At 41.2% G+C, this 17,059-nt stretch overlaps 1 long non-coding RNA gene and 1 other non-coding gene across 2 annotated transcripts in view; both read right to left on the bottom strand.

Annotated features, from left to right (window-relative positions):
- Positions 1–17,059, bottom strand: part of LOC148126775 (uncharacterized) — a 279,119-nt gene that overhangs the window by 149,966 nt on the left and 112,094 nt on the right. The gene's annotated exons all lie outside the window — the stretch shown is intronic.
- TRNAV-AAC (transfer RNA valine (anticodon AAC)) lies at positions 2,548–2,620 on the bottom strand. Its single transcript has one exon. It is a non-coding gene; the product is annotated as a tRNA-Val (tRNA).

The raw sequence follows: 17,059 nt of genomic DNA, 5'->3' as shown, positions 1-17,059 counted from the left end.
GAGGTTGAGGCTGAAAGTGGGATGAGATGGGATAAGAGGAGGGAAGAAAAGAAGAGAGTGAGGAAGGCAAAAGGGGAAGGAAAGAAGGGAAGGAGGGAGGGAGGAAAGAAAGAAGGCAGGCAGAAGGGGAAGGAAAGGGAGGGAGGGAGGGAGGAAAGAAGGAAGGTAGAAGGAAGTAAAGAAGGGAGGGCGGCAGAAGAAGGAAAGAAGGGATGGAGGGAGGAAAGAAGGAAAGTAGAAGGAAGAAAAGGGAGGGAGGCAGAAGGGGGAGGAAAGGGAGGAAAGAAGGAAGACAGAAGAGGAAGGAGGGGAAGGAGGGAGGCAGAAGGGGAAGTAAAGAAGGGAGGGAGAGAGGAAAGGAAGAAGGTAGAAGGAAGTAAAGAAGGGAGGGAGGCAGAAGGGGGAAAAGAAGGAAGGCACAAGTGGGAGGGAGGGGGCAGAAGAGGAAGAAAAGGGATGGAGGAAAGAAAGAAGGCAGAAGGGGAAGAAAAGAGGAGAGGGAGGGAGGAAAGAAGGAAGGCAAGCAGAAGGGGAAGGAAGGGCTGGAAGAGGAAGGGAGGGAGTTGGAAAATGGAGGAGGGGAAGGAAGGAAAAGAGCTAGAGGAGAAGGGAACGAAAAGAAGGGAGCTAGAGGAAAAAGGAAGGAGAAAGGAGCAGATGGAGAAGAAAGAGTTGAAAAGAGATGGAAAAGAGAAAACAGTTGGAGAGGAAAGGGAATGAGGGAGATGGAGACGGAAGGAGGGAAAGAGAGGAGAAGGGAAAAGAGATAAGGAAAAAGAAAAAAGGGAAAGAGATGGAGGAGGGAGGGAGAAAGAAAGGAAGAGGGACAAAATAATTGGGGAAGGAAGAAAGGAGATGAAGAGGGAAAGAAAGGTGGGAGGGAGGGAAAGAAAGGGAAGAGAGAGGGATGAAAGAAGAAAGAGAGAAAAGGAAGAATGTAATCAATTTGAATGAAGGGAAGTTCACCTTGTACAGTTAAATGAACATGGGGAAGTCAGGTGCGAGTTGAATTAGGAACAAAAGAATTAAAATTCGTGTCAGAAAGTGTGAATTGGTATCCCGTCACTTATTTGGGATGGGCATAAAAGTAGAAATCTACACGTTTGTAAAAGCTGCATGCTAGGTAATTGTTGATTGATTGGTTTTAAAAGACTTAGATGGGGGTCCATCTTTAATGCCATAACTCTGGGTGGCTCTTACCCACAAGAATAAAAACATAGAATAAACAATGAACATCCAAGGAAAAGAAATCTGGATGCCTTAAATTAAGCCTAGAATTATGGTTGTGGATTGTTGTTAAGCGACTACAATCCCTGTTCCTCCCCATTGTGGTCACTAAGTCGCTGCAGGTTTTCGTGGTCATAGCAGTGATAAAAATGGATCTCCAGGGCAAATGGAGAAAGAAGGAAAGGAAAGGTTTTTAAAAAAAGCAGTGAAAGAAAGAATGAAAGAAGAAGGACTTCAAGAAGAGAAAGGTCAGAGAATTAGCACTTAATGCTTCGATTTTTTTAATAGATTCAAGGCTGCTCATTCACGAGCTGAAAGCAATATGGAAAGAAGATAAAAGACGCCACCAAGGAAGTTTGTCCCTTGGAGACACACAATGTGGAATGTCTATGGAGATTCTCATTCATCCAGGTCAAGGTTGTCCCAAAGGTGCTTTTTCAAGAGGCAACTGGACTTTCTTGGCTTTTCTTTGAAGACGTTTCGCTTCTCATCCAAGAAGCTTCTTCAGCTCTGATTGGATGGTGGAGAATGGTATAAATCCTTCCATTCGCCACCATTCAGTCAGAGCTGAAGATACTTCTTGGATGAGAAGCGAAACATCTTCAACAGTGGTGGGATTCAAAAAATTATTACTACCGATTCTGTGGGTGTGGCTTGGTGGGCGTGGCAGGGGAAAGATACTGCAAAATCTCCATTCCCTCCCCACCCCAACGACCTGCTTTCCAGCTCTGTTCTTCTGTGCAGGGCCCAGAAGACCCAGCTGGGACTTGGGACTCGGGAGGCAGAGAATAGGTGGGGCCAGTCAGAAGTGGTACTTGCCGGTTCTCTGAACTACTCAAAATTTCCGCTACTGGTTCTCCAGAACTGGTCAGAACCTGCTGAATACCAGCTCTGGTCTTCCAAGAAAAAACAAGAAAGTCCAGTTGCCTCTTGAAGAAAAAAGCACCTTTGGGACACAACGTGGAAATGTCTTTATTTTCTTCATCTTTCCCAGCGCATGTCCTCTCCAATCGATGAGTGTGATATCTTTGGGTCGTTGATAGCTGCAAGGTAAAAATGTAAAAAAAAAGAAGCCTTCTCCCCCTTACTCATGCACTGCTGAAGGACAGTCCCTAGATGCTTTCAATCTCTAGGGGTTTTGAATGACTATGGAATTCTTGCAACACAGAACGGAAGGGACCTTGGAGGTCTTCTAGCACGACCCCACCATTTCAGACAAATGGCTTGTCCACTCTCTTGTTAAAAACCCAGTGTTGAAGCACCCACAACTTCTGAAGGAAATTTATTCCACCGATTAATAGTAAAAAAGACCCAAAGAACTGTTTCTGCCTGGTTTTGAACCAGGGACCTTTCGCGTGTTAGGCGAACGTGATAACCACTACACTACAGAAACTCCTTTAGAAAGAAAATTCATTCCCTGACCAGGAATCGAATCCAGCCACAGTGGTGCGAGCACTGAATCCTTAGCCACTAAACCACTAGAGAACCCTTTGTTAAACCAATTGCCATAATTTCCGACCAGTGTGAGGAATTACTGAGATTGAATGTCGGTGCAATCTAGGAAATACTGCTTTGAACGTATTAAAATGCTTTGCAAACAGAGCGTTTCTTTTTAAAATCCAGAGCCAGGTGACAATACACTTTGCAGCCAGAATATGGCAGGCACAGATCAGCTAAGTCTAATCAGAGCACATATAATTGTATGCCACCTGGTGGTTGTAAAGTATATGATGACCTATCGATCAATCAGAATAGAGCTGAGAGGAAACTTGGAGGTCTTTTAGTCCAAAAGAGGGATAGAATCAAGACCCTCTGAAGTATTAATACCACTTTATAATGCCTTAGTAAGGCCACACTTGAAATACTGCATCCGGTTTTGGTCACCACTATGTAAAAAAGAGGTTGAGGTTCTAGAACAGGGGTGTCAAACTCAAGGCCAGGGCCTGGATCGGGCCTGTGGGGTGTTTAGATCTGGCCCACAGGGCCGACCTAGAAACAGTGAAGAACTGGCCTGCGATGCCTCTGCCAGTGAAAACGGAGCTCAGGAGGGCAACTTGTGGCCTTCCGGAGCTCCATTTTCATTGGCAGAGGGTTGTAGGAGGCCGTCGCAGCTGAAAACGGAGCTTGGGAGCCTATTTGTGCTGGCAGAGTACTCGGACCACCACAGGCGCTCCTGACACGAGTGACATCGAGTCACGCCCACCCTGGCCATGCCCCCCACCCGTCCCCCTGAGGTCAAACACAACCCTGAGGCAGCCCTCAATGAAATTGAGTTTGACACCCCTGCTGTAGAATGAGTACAGAGAAGAGCAACCAAGATGATTAGGGGACTGGAGGCTAACATATGTAAAGAACGGTTGCAGGAACTGGGCTTGGCTAGTCTAGTGAAGAGAAGGACTAGGGGTGACATGATATCAGTCTTCCAATATCTCAGGGGCTGCCACAAAGAAGAGGGAGTCAAGCTATTCTCCAAAGCACCTGAGGGCAGGACAAGAAGCAAGGGGTGGAAACCAGGGGTGGGCTTCAAAAATTTTAGCAAAGGGTTCTTTGCCGGGTTTGCTGGGTGGATGTGTCTATAGTGGGCATGGCCTAGTCAGCCTCCAGCACCATGGCGGGGAGGGGGGGGCAGTTTTGCCCTCCCTAGGCTCCAGAAGCTTTCAGAAGCTGGAAATGGGCCCATTTCTGGCCTTATTGAACTTCCAGGAGGCCCATTTCTCGCCCTCCCTTAGCCTCTGTGTGCGCCCTGCACTTACCTGCATCCAAATCGGGCCGTGTGGGGACTCTTGGGAGAGGGGGAGGGGCAGGTCAGGGCCAGCCAGGAATGGGATTTGGGGGTTCTCCGAACTGCACAGAATCTGATCTGGGGGGGTCTCCCGAACCCTTGAGAACCCTCAGCAGGCCACCCCTGGTAGAAACTAATCCAGGAGAGAAGCAACTTAAAACTAAGGAGAAATTTCCTGACAGTTAAAACAATTCATCAGTGGAACAACTTGCCTTCAGAACTTCTCCTGGAAGTTTTTCAGAAGAGATTGGATAACCATTTGTCTGAAATGCTATAGGGTTTCCTGCCTAAATAGTGGGTTTGACCAGAAGACCTCCAAGGTCCCTTCCAACTCTGTTATTCGGTTATTCTAACCCCATGCTCCAGCAGAAGACCCTATAACGGCTGTCAAACTCCTGGCCCATGCTGGCCACACCCACGGCCAGTTTAGTGAAGTGGGGAAAAGTACTGATACATCACATGACATTACCATGACAACGTAAGTTTGACACCCCTGCACTATAACATTTCAGACAAGTGACTGTCCAGTGTCTTCTTAAAAACCTCCAGTGATGAAACACCAACAACTTCTTAAGGCAAAGCTGTTCCACTGGTTAATTGTTCTCACTGTTAGGAAATAATGTCACCCCTAGGCCTTCTTTTCTCTAGACTGGCCATACCCAATTCCTGCAACTGTCCTTCGTATGTTTTCACTTCTGGGTTACAAATTTTGTCCATTATGTACCGTGAGAGGCAAAAAGTCAACTTTCTTTAAGCGAATCTCAGTTACTCCAATTACGGTTTTTGAATTTCTCGACAGACGTGCAGCGTGATTTGCTTTCTTCGAAATATTAGCTTGCTTCCCAAGCCTATTCTGTAATCCTGGGATTTCCTTATGATCTTCCATTCATGTGCTAACAACCACAAGAAGGAACTGTGGAAGTTGCAGATTAACAGAGCCTCCTTCTAGAAATTTGAAAAGAAGTCGTTGCGATACATCTAGAGGATGTTACTCTCACGAAGGCTCAGCTATTAGTCATATTTCCTTGTTTCATACATTACGTAATTCAGATTCGCCAACTTGGCTTCACCTAAAAGCTGGATGGCTTCAGAATGCCAGCGTACCAAAACCAGGATTTGGGACACTCCAATCCATGTTGGTGTTGGAAGATTGAGAATGACAGAATTGCATATGGTTGAGAAATAATATCTTGACAGAATTATTCATTCCTGTACATCTGTCTGAAGCTTGACTCTGGTTCACTGAGAGAACAGCCACTAAGAACCAATGGGTCCATTACAATCATCTCCTTTTAACGTCCCTGTAATCCCCTGTGGATTGGAGTCCGGGCAACTGAATGGCGCTAGCGGACTGTTTACTGGCTGGATGCCCTTCCTGTCACCAGTGTGGAGTTTTGTTCAGCAGATATATTCTCAGTGTGCCCAGAGAGAGATATATCTGCCTCTACCTAGGATCGAATTCACAGCCTCCTGATTGTGAGGTGAGAACTCCACCTCTAGGCCATCGCACCACTTCAGTGGGTCCATAACAATATGTAGAAGAATTTTATCTACTGCTTCTTGGACTGCCTAGGTTCCCCTCGTACAAAGAATATTACAATTTTGTCCCTCTGATGTGATGAAGAAATACATTTCTATTAATATCCGTCTCCTTCATTTCCGTTTGGTTCCTTTTCCTGATTTTTTTCTCATTCTCGGAGGTTTAAGTTTAATCTTTACCTCCAAATATTACTAAAAGTACAGAACCTGAAAACCACAAACAGCCTGTCCAGCAGTGAGGGATGCTGGGCCTTGTAGTCGAAAAACATCTGAATGGATTACATTTGGGATAAGGATTGATCTCTGCTGCGTGGTTCAGAGTTAGGGCACGGCATTAGCTGGGTTGCAAATCCCTCATCAATCAGACACTTCAAACTAAAAATGACAATTATTTTCAGAATAGAATAGAATAGCAGAGTTGGAAGGGACCTTGGAGGTATTCTAGTCCAACGGCCTGCTTAGGCAGGAAACCCTACACCACTTCAGATAATAATAATAATAATAATAATAATAATAATAATAATAATAATAATAATAATAATAATATCATCATCATCTTGTGGGACTTCAGAATTCAGACAGACAGGCATTTAGCCCACAACACACCTGACATAACCATAGTTGAGAAGAAAAAGGATTTGTTTATTGACATTGCAATACCTGGTGATGCAGGAACTGAAGACAAGCAGAAAGAAAAAAAACCCGCAAAGTATTGGGACTTACTAGTTGAAGTTGAGCAACTTTGGAAAAAGAAATCGTGTGTTATCCCAATTGTAACTGGAGCCCTTGGAGCAATACCTAAAGGGCTACCTCGCTATTTGGAAATTCTGAATTTATCAGACCCGAATACCCTGATTCTACAAAAAACCCACTCTACTTGGAACAGCTTATATCCTCCGATATTACCTGAACAGTTCCTAGGTCCTTGGTTAGGACTCCAGCTGTTGAGCTATCAACCAGCCCCAAAGGCTGCGAATCTGACTAAAGATTTATTTTTATTTTATTTTATTTTTATTTTTATTATTATTATTATTATTATTATTATTATTATTAACAATAATTTTATTATTGATTTATTATTAATTTTATTATTGGTTTATTATTATTATTATTATTATTATTATTATTATTATTATTATTCAGAATATTGTGAGAGGTTTTACTTATGCTATTACAAAAATAAAGAGGGAATGACAGGACTGCAGATTTTCCAGGCATGTGGGTAAAGGGGACAGGATTCTATGTAGTTTCCTGTTGATTGCATACAGTACTTAAACGAAACTCTGGGTTTTCCCTGAGTAATGTTACACTAAGATGCCGTAGCACTAAAATTATGCTAAGCTTAAGCAGAATTTGAGAGTGTAATCAGCCCTAGAATGAGTAGCCCTATGCACTGACTCAGGATGCTATTCATAGATATTCCTTGAATTATGATCATAATGGAGCCTGCCCCTCACAGTCATAATTTTATGACCGTTTACAATTTTATGTAATTTTTTACCATTTTACAGACTTTTTTTTTGCAGGGGTCGTGAAGCGAACCAACGGAGCTAAATGCCAGTTTCCGACAAAAACCTAAAACACAGTCACGTGACCAAAGAATGCCGCAAACGGCCATAAATGAGACCTGCCAATTGCCTGAAGCGCAGTCACATGTCAGGACTTTGAATCTGGGTTGTAGGTTAAGGACATCCTGTAAAATAAAATCAATCAATCCATCTGGAATTGTGCCCATCAGCTTTCAAAGTGCCCCTGTTTCTTTGTGGCACAGAATGTTGTGGTTAGCTGGCAGCAGGTGCAGATGGCTGAGGAGAGCGAGGACTCAGATGAGGGGCCAGGACCATCAGGGAGTGGACTGCTGCCTTCAGAGATTGTGGGGGCTGGCAGCAGTGATGAGGAGGTTCCCGAGGAGCCTGTGCCAAGTGTGCGTGCACGCAGGATTGCTCGGAGGAAAGAACAATTACAACAGCTTGGGCAACTCGGGAGTAAGGCTGCAAGGTAATGGCCCCTCCTTCAAGAAGATAAAAGCCAGCTGTGAATCCAACGTTCTTTGCAGAAGGCAAAGGCATTTTGAACTCAGCCTTGTGGACATTACAGTTGGTATTTGAAGACTCTTGTGTTGTAATGTAAACTATTTCTTATCTTGTTTTTTGGCAGACTTGAAAAAACTTGGCAAGGCTCTTTCTTGTCAGAACTAATTAGTTGGAAGCAGCCTTTTATCTGTGAAGAAACAGGATTCGTAAATGAAACATTAAAAGATTGTACTACTGCCTTTGTCGTGTTTGCTCTCTTGGAACCAGGTTTGGGTCAGAACACAGAATAATATGCAGTGATTAATATATTTTTTTATTTCTTAATCAAATCCACGCGGCCGCCCATCTCCTAGAAACTGATTTTGGGTGGCGTACAGCAATCCAATCAAAATAGTAAATATATAAATAATCATTACCTAAAACCATTATATAATATGTCCATGGAGATACTCAGTCATCTGGGTCATGGTTGTCCCAAAAGGTGCTTTTTCAAGAGGCAACTGGACTTTCTGGTTTTTCTTTGAAGACGTTTCGCTTCTCATCCAAGAAGCTTCTTCAACTCTGATAGTCAGAACTGAAGAAGCTTCTTGGATCAGAAATGAAAAGTCTTCAATAAAAACAAAGTAAGTCCAGTTGCCTTATAAAAAAAGCATATTTGGGACAACCGTTATATAATCATTATTTTAAAAAAGCTTTAAAAACTATAAAAGCAGAACTGAAAGAGGAAAAAAAAATAATACATGGAGGGTGTTGATTGTGGGAACCGCTTCATAACTCAACCCTTCCTTTATTTTCCCCAACTCATTGTTTTATGGTGTTATGACACACAAATTATCTCTTATTAAAATGTAAATTCTAGCTGGGTACAGTGGCATTTATGGAATTTAAACTAATAACCATTAATACTATTTTGGTTGAGATCGTAAACCATTGAAATAAAAATTTTAAAATGTTGATATTGTTAAATATAACTTATAAAATGTTAATAAATATAAGGCTGCTTGTAATTGTACAATTAAAAGCCAAGTGCAGCATTGATAGACAAGGGCAAAATGCATTAAATAATTTTATAATAGAAAAAAGGTTCCAGTCTTTGAGCTTCATACTAAGGTCTCCGTATTTATTGTTACTTTAGCTGACCAGATTGCAACGAGATGGGAGGCAAACAAATTTAACATATGAATAAAAGTAAATATTTATGAATGTTGTAAAGAAGGAAAAAGGAGAAAAAAGGAGCTGCTTGGGGGAAAAAAAGGGTAATCAATCCCTGACTTTCTCTTTCTTTATTTTCTGACTGATTTGTAATATACAGATTGTCCTTGACTTACAATGGTTTATTTAGTGACCATTCAAAGTTATAAAGGCACTGAAAAAACCTACTTATGACTGCTTTTCACACTTATGACCATTGCAGCATCCCCACAATCAAAATTCAGACTGTTGGCAACTGACTCATATATATGACGGTCGCAGGGTCTCGGGGTAACGTGATCGTTTTCTGCAATCCTCTGACAAGCAAAATCAACCTGGAAGTGATATCCGCTTAATGACCCTTGTTACTAACTTGCAGTGATTCACTTAACAATGGGTGGCAAGAAAGGTCATTAAATAGAGCAAAACTCACTTAACAAATGTTTCGCTTAGTAACAGAAATGTTGGGCTTAATTGTGGTTGTGGGTCAAGGGCTACCTGTGTATAGTTACATGAAATCCTCAACTTATGACTGGTCACTTAACAATCATTTGAAATCATGACGGACTTCACCAGAGCTACTTATGACCTATTTGTGGAGTTACAATGGACGTGCATGCTTGTACACAAACACACACACACACACACACACGTAGAGCCACATGATTGTATTTCTGATGCTTGGCAGCCAGCTCCTCTTTATGACCGTTTGCAGTATCCTGTGGTCATGTGACTGATTTGTGATCGTTTTGCCTGATCTTGGAATTTACTTCTGGTTTTGGGCAAAGAACACCCCTATGGGAAAACGCATTTGCCTAACCACAGCTGTGGTTGCTTAACAGAAGACATTAAAAAAATGGTTGTAACTTCGAATCTGGTCATGTGATGCCTTGACTTAGAACCCTAATGACTTATGATCGTAATTCCAGGCTCAGTTATGGTTGTAATTCATTTTGCCTTCAGACTCAAATCTCTCATTCCATATTGGTCTGTGGAAGCTCCAGGATGGGATGGACCCTCCTGGAAAAATCTATGTGGTTGGTAAGAGCTGACATCAATCTGATAAAAATCAACCCATATACGGTATTCCCTTTCTCTCCCTGTGTTTCCGTCTTTCTCTGTCTCTCTCTCCCTCTCTCTCTCTCTGTCTATATCTCTATTTATCTATCATCTAACTATATTTATCTACTCATCTATCCAAATCTATCTATATCTATCTATCTGTCTATCTGTCTATCTATCTATATCCTTCTCTACACCCATCTATCCATCTATCCATATTTATCTGTCTATCCATTCATCTCTCTATCCATCTATCATCTATATCCATATCTTCTATCTATCTATCTATCTATCTATCTATCTATCTATCTATCTATCTATCTATCTATTTATCTATCTATCCATCCATCTGTCTCTCTTTGCATTCATCCATCCATCTTTCCATCATCTCTCTCTCTCTCTCCATCTTTCTCTCCATTCATCTATCCATCTATCCATATTTATCTATCTATCCATTCATCTCTCTATCCATCTATCATCTATATCCATATCTTCTATCTATCTATCTATCTATCTATCTATCTATCTATCTATCTACCTATCTATCATCTATCTATCCACCTGTCTCTCTTTCCATTCATTCATCCATCTTTCTATCTATCTATCTATCTATCTATCTATCTATCTATCTATCTATCTATCTATCTCCATCTGTCTCTACACCCATCTATCCATCTATCCATATTTATCTATCTATCCATTCATCTCTCTGTCCATCTATCATCTATATCCATATCTAAACTATCTATCTATCCATCTGTCTGTCTCTCTTTCCATCCATCCATCCATCTTTCCATCATCTATCTATCTATCTATCTATCTATCTATCTATCTATCTATCTATCTATCTCCATTTTTCTCTCCATTCATCTGTCCATCTATCCATATTTATCTATCTACCCATTCATCTATCTATCTATATGTCTAACTATCTATCTATCATCAATGTATCCATCTGTCTCTCTCTTTCCATCCATCCATCCAATCTCCGCGCACAGAATGAGAAAGAATTTTTAAAAATGACATAGTGTAGGCTATAAGATAACGTCATCATGCTTCTACATTCATTTTCTTCTGAAAAAGCTGAATTCTATGTAGATGATGACAAGTCACATATTCCTCCTCTTACTTCTCCGTGCCTTTTTGAGTTCTGCTTCCTTAGATTGAATGCCTGTTCTGTGGTCAGAAGACAAATGTCACTTTAGAGGCCTCTTTCCTTTCGTGCTATGACGGTTCTCCTTTTCCTGAAATTCTTAGCTCATCTAAGAGTGATGCACACCCAGGAAGCTGACAAATGGAGAAACAACAAAGCTGTTGCTTCCTTAATACAGTAAAGCCAACAATACCAATCTTTTTGGGCTGTCTTTCGTAAATCTTCGTAATCTTTCAACTTTCTTTTGCTTTTTTCACTTTTTCACCCTCCCTCTCTGCCTTGTATATCATCCTTAAGGCATCAGGATAACCAGTGGCTCATCCCTTCTGCAATAAGTCCTTCCCTCTATCTTCTGTGCCCAATGAAAATCAAAACTTTGCTTTCCAAACTGGGACAGCATCAATGCTTCCTCTCTTTTGGGTGGTGCACAACTTGTTCTTAAACGCAGCACCTTTGCCTGAGTAGGTAATACAGATAGGGGCTTGTAACTGCAAGCAACGCTGCTCATAAGTTTGGAAAAATGGATTTTACAGCCTCCTGTAAGTGGAAACATCTTCTCTTTTGCAAATAACACGCAGAGGGATGAGGAAATCCAGCCTCAGGATGGTAATAGGGCCCTGGGCTTAAGCCCATTTCCCCTTACCCCATCGTCCTTGGCCAATGTAACCACTCTACTTATTGCATATTCAATTTTTTTTTGGCCTCCACTCTAGGTGATGAAATTTAAATCTCATTGAAGCTTAACTTCCGAAGAGGCTTGGGTTGGTCTTTTAAAAAAAGTTTCTATCCAAAAAGTGGACTCTGGATAATGAGAAAATGATTTAGAAGAGGTGTGTCCAACCTGTGCCCTGCCTGTGGCCCTGGACAGTTAGTAATGCGGCCTCCACAAGATTGTTAGCTTTTAACATTATTATGTGCATTTATATACATTAACTGTAGTATGCATTTTATATGCAGCCCAAGACAATTCCTTCTTCACTCAATGTGGCCCAGCTGAGCCAAGAGGTCGGACACGCCTGATTTAGAGGGTATTAACATTTTTAGGCACCAGGTATCAAAAGCATAAGGAAGGCTGAGCGACAAAGAATGGAGGCCTTTGAACTATGGTGCTGGAGAAGACTCCTGCGAGTCCCTTGGACTGCAAGGCTGATCAAACCGGTCATTACAGTGGTGGGATCCAAAATTTTTTACTACCGGTTCTGCGGGTGTGGCTTTGTAGGCATGGCTTGGCTTGGCGGATGTGGCTTGGTGGGCATGGCAGGGGAAGGATACTGCAAAATCTCCATTCCTTCCCCACTCCTGGGGGAAGGTTATTGCAAAATCCCCATTCCCTCCCTACCCACTAACCTGCTTTCCAGCTCTGTCCTCCTGTGCAGGGCAACAAAAGAAGACCCAGCCGATCAGCTGGGACTTGGGAGGCAGAGAATAGTTGGGGGTGGGGCCAGTCAGAGGTGGGATTTGCCGGTTCTCCGAACTACTCAAAATTTCCCCTACCGGTTCTCCAGAACAAGTCAGAACCTACTGAATGCCACTTCTAGGTCAGTCCTAGAGGAAATCAACCCTAACTGCTCTTTAGCAGGCCAGATCCTGAAGATTACACTCAAATACTTTGGCCACCTAATGAGAAGGAAGGACTCACTGGAGAGGAGCCTAATGCTGGGAACAGTTGAGGGCAAAAGAAGAAGGGGATGACAGAGAATGAGGCGGCTAGATGGAGTCACTGAAGCAGCCAGCATGTTCTTAAGTGGATTCTGGGGGATGATAAAGGACAGGAAGGCCTGGAAGAACTTTGTCCATAGGGTAGTGATGGGTTGGGCACGACTTCGCAACTAACAACAACAATCAAAAGCAATTTTGAAAAAGGGTAAACTCACAGAATTGTGAAATCTTTGCAACGCTTTAATAACTCATCCACCAGAGCTTTATAAGATGCTGGCATTCTTACACAACAAACGTTTTGTGCAGAATCAGAAGGAACATCAACATTTCACGAGGTTTTTTTTTTCCCCTTAAGAACCTTGCAGAAAATCAACTGTTGAACACATTCTAGGATTCCTTAGAAGCCGTTTGGGAGAGTTGAGAGTGTTATGGTATGGTTGCAAAGCAGTTGCAATTGGAAAGTTGTAACCCTTCAACACAATGACATGGTTGAATGAAGATGGCATATGGGATGAGGAGAAAAATGTTTGTAGCTACAGAGAAGGTGAAGAGTCACTAAATTTGTTTATACTTGTCCTGAACGTTGGAAGTCACTTCTTCATATATTTCTTTTCTCTGTATTATATTGTTCTTTTCCTTTCTTTTTTCCTTTCTTTCTTCTTGCATTTTTACTCCTTTCTCTTATCTTTTCTTTATGTTTCATTTGAATTTGATTGTATTATTATAATCCAAGAACCAATTTGGTGCAATGGTTAAGGCAGCAGGCTAGAAACTAGGAGATTGTGAGTTCTAGTTCAGCTGAGTGAACTTTAGCCAGTCACTCTTCTCTCGGCCCTAGGAAGGAAACAATGGCAAGCTACTTTGAAAAACCTTGCCAAGAAGATTGTAGGCATTGGTCCAGGAAGTTTCTGAGAACTGGACACTATTGAACAGAAGAAAAATAATGGAAGGGAGTAGAGTAGAGTAGAGTAGAGTAGAGTAGAATAAGAATGGATAGGTAGAATAGAATAATAGAAATGGAATGAAATGGAATGGAAGAATAAGAATAAGAACAGAACAGAATAGAAGAGAATAATAGAATGGAATGGAGTAGAAGAAAGGATAAAACCTGTAAACCCTCAACTTACAACCAATTCAAAGTTACAATGGCATTGAAAAAGGTGACAACCGGTCTTCACACTTACAATTATCACAGCATCCTCATGGTCATGTGATCGACATTTGGGCACTTGGCAACTGACATATGGTTACAGTTGAAGCATCCCAGGGTCATCATTATTGCCATTTAAAACCGTCTCAGCTGGCATCTGCCAAGCAGAGTCAAAAGAGGGAAGCCAGGTTTACTTAACAACCAAATGATTCACTGAACTGCACTGATTCACCTAATAACCATGGCAGCACCAGTCCTCCATCCATACCTTTTAAAGTAAGCGACAATTGTTATTGTAGTTGTTTTTTGGCACGGCTACTACGGCATCACCTTTGCAGTATGGATTACTAGTTTAGAGCTTTGAGGACTGTTCTTATTTAAGCAGAGTGAGTTAAAACTGTCTTTTCTTAAGCAAAAAATTGGCTTGGGTTACAGAAAAGCTGTGTGTCTGAATGCAATAGTTGTGCAAGATACTAAGGTGGACATCCATTATCCTGGTTGTTCCTAATTTGGTATCTTCTAAACATGGCTGGGATTAGTTCTCCAGATAATCACAACTTTGCCTCCTTCCTTTGAAACATGTCATCTATCATCTTTTTATTTTATCAAAATGGATTGATTAATTTAACTGTCCCTCATCTGTTATTCTAAATGTTTCTATGGAGATTCTCAATCATCCAGGTCTCAATTGTCCCAAAGGGGCTTTTCCAAAAAGCAACTGGACATTTGTTTTTCTTTAAAGACCTTTCCCTTCTCATCCAAGAAATTTCCTCAGTTCTTTTGAAAAAGCACCTTTGGGACATAATGTCAACTCATAAAACATTCCTAGGCCTGTTTTAGTAGTTGCCATAAAAAAAAATGGTGGGTGGAAGGAAGGAAATCTGGAAGAGTACTTGTAAGCGAAAGTACATTCCAACTCTTATCTTTAAAAGATTGTAACTAAAATACCAGAGCTTTTGCCTGGAATATATTTCATTGGAGAATGCGAATGATGACACTCAGCCTGTGAATATGCTCAATTGGAGAATCTGGTTTATGAGACACCCAGGGGTAAGTGGGGGAAACAAAGTCACAGGTGACTGTAAATTACGTATGCCAGAGTTGGCTTCATACAGGGCAGGGCAGGTATGTCACCTCTAATAAATCGTTTGAAGTTTGGCTCAAGAATCATGGTTTAATGAGGGCAATTACTGGAATCCTGACACATTATTCTGAACACGTTACCCCTTTCAGATGTTCTTGGCAGCTCCCTTAGACCCAAACTGAAAAAAGGTCATAATTAAAACTCTACCAATATCCTCTTCCTTTTCTCTTTTTTGCCAGTCTGCTCAAGGACAATTTGTACTCTGTCTGCAACCTTGTTTTTGATGGGATTACTGCTCTACAATAAGAGCCGATTAACCAAGTGATATAAATTTGCACCCATAGAATTTCTCCCCCCCCCAAATGTCTTAATTGTTGTCCTTATTGTGATTGGGAAATGAAGCATTAAATATCTCCTTTTTGTACACCCCATTGCCAGTAAGAGTCAACACCAGCACTAGTAATTCATTTTTTTTTAAAGTATACTTGCATATTTCACAATAACTGTCACTTATAGTCTGCTTTAAAGGAACTAAATTAAACTGTTGATCCCGGAAACAGTTCGTGTCTTTCCAAGAAACAGATTTCACAGACCCCTGAAGGAGAAAAGTATTTACACATTCCAGGGGAACAAAAGTTTGCCTTTGTCCAGTGGATTTTATTGTAAGGATGTCTTTTGTTTTATTTCCTGAAGCCAAACTCTCAGTCAAGACATTTCGTGCAGGTGTGACCTTTTGTACTTCTGAAATTGCCTTTGCACGTATTTCTTCTCTATCTCCTTTGAGGTGTCAGGTATTGTGTAAGATTATTTCCCTCCTTAATCTCTGAGCCAAATAATTTCACTTCCTTGCTTCCCTCGTTCTCTGGTTTGTCAATGAAACAAGTGGGGACCGAGGTGTGAAGGTCAAAAGGCCCGTTTTCTGTACTGTAGCAGTATAATCCTAGCTTTTTCTCTGGTAATATCACACTACTAACTAGGGCATACAAAACATTTGCCAGATCAATACTCGAATACAGCTCATCAGTCTGGAACCCGCATTACACATCTAATATTAATACAGTTGAGAAAGTCCAGAAATATTTCACAAGAAGAGTTCTCCACTCTTCTACTCATTGCAGAATACCTTATGCCACCAGACTCGAAATTCTAGACCTAGAAAACCTAGAACTACACCGTCTTTGGTCCGATCTAAGTATAGAATATAAAATCATACATTGCACATGGGTGTGTGTGTGTGTGTGTGTGTGTGTGTGTGTGTGTGTGTGTGTGCACCAGCCTTGCCAGCAGTCAACATGCAGATAAACAGGAATTAACAGCAGGATTAATACCAGATCAACAAACAAGCTGTCAAAAATAATAATAGTAATAAAAAATACCCCAATCACAGAACTACCAACTCAGACAAATAGTCAAACTGTAAACAGCATCTAATTGTGAAAGCAGCAAGAAGAAATAACACTCCCACCAACAATGACAGGGCAAACCACTATATATAAACAGAGACCAAATCCCACTCGCTTCTAGCACTGATGATGTTACCTAGTTGGGTAATGAAATATCTGCAAGAAAACAACCAAGCGAGAGAACCGAGGACCCCACAAAATTGTAAACAGAAAGATGCAAACACAATAGGAACATAAACTTTTCTTCAATCTCCCGCCCAGGTCAACTGTGCTCTAAATAAGGCTGGACGTATACTGCTGTAGGGTTATATAAGTCCTTGACTTATGACTACAATTGAGCCCAAAATTTCTGTTGTTAAGTGAGACCTTTGTTATACTTATTCCTATTATCTTTTAAACAATTGACAAATCAAATAATAAAAATAATAAATAAATACTGGAAGACTGCTATCACATCTTCCCTTAGCTTTGCTTTCTGCTTTGATCAGATCTGTGAACTTGCCTTGGTTGTTTTGAACCAAGACTCCCATCATCATGAAATCATTCTCTGAAATGAAATCAAATGTCCGCCTAAAAAAAACAACACCATGGTATTTACTTAGGCTGTAAAACTCCCTAGTTCACACAGAGGGCACCATCTTTTTTTTTTTACTTGAAGAAGAAAGTACTTTGGGAAAGAACTTAGCCAAGACTTTGGTTACACATTTAAGAAGGGCCAAACAGAGGAGCATGTTTTAAGAGAGAGATTTTATTGGCCTTCTATTAAATGGTGGGGG

Source organism: Pseudonaja textilis, chromosome 2 (genome assembly GCF_049901715.1).
Source record: "Pseudonaja textilis isolate UNSWEBS1 chromosome 2, rPseTex1.2, whole genome shotgun sequence".
Taxonomy (NCBI): domain Eukaryota; kingdom Metazoa; phylum Chordata; class Lepidosauria; order Squamata; family Elapidae; genus Pseudonaja; species Pseudonaja textilis.
This window is presented reverse-complemented; position numbering and strand designations above follow the sequence as displayed.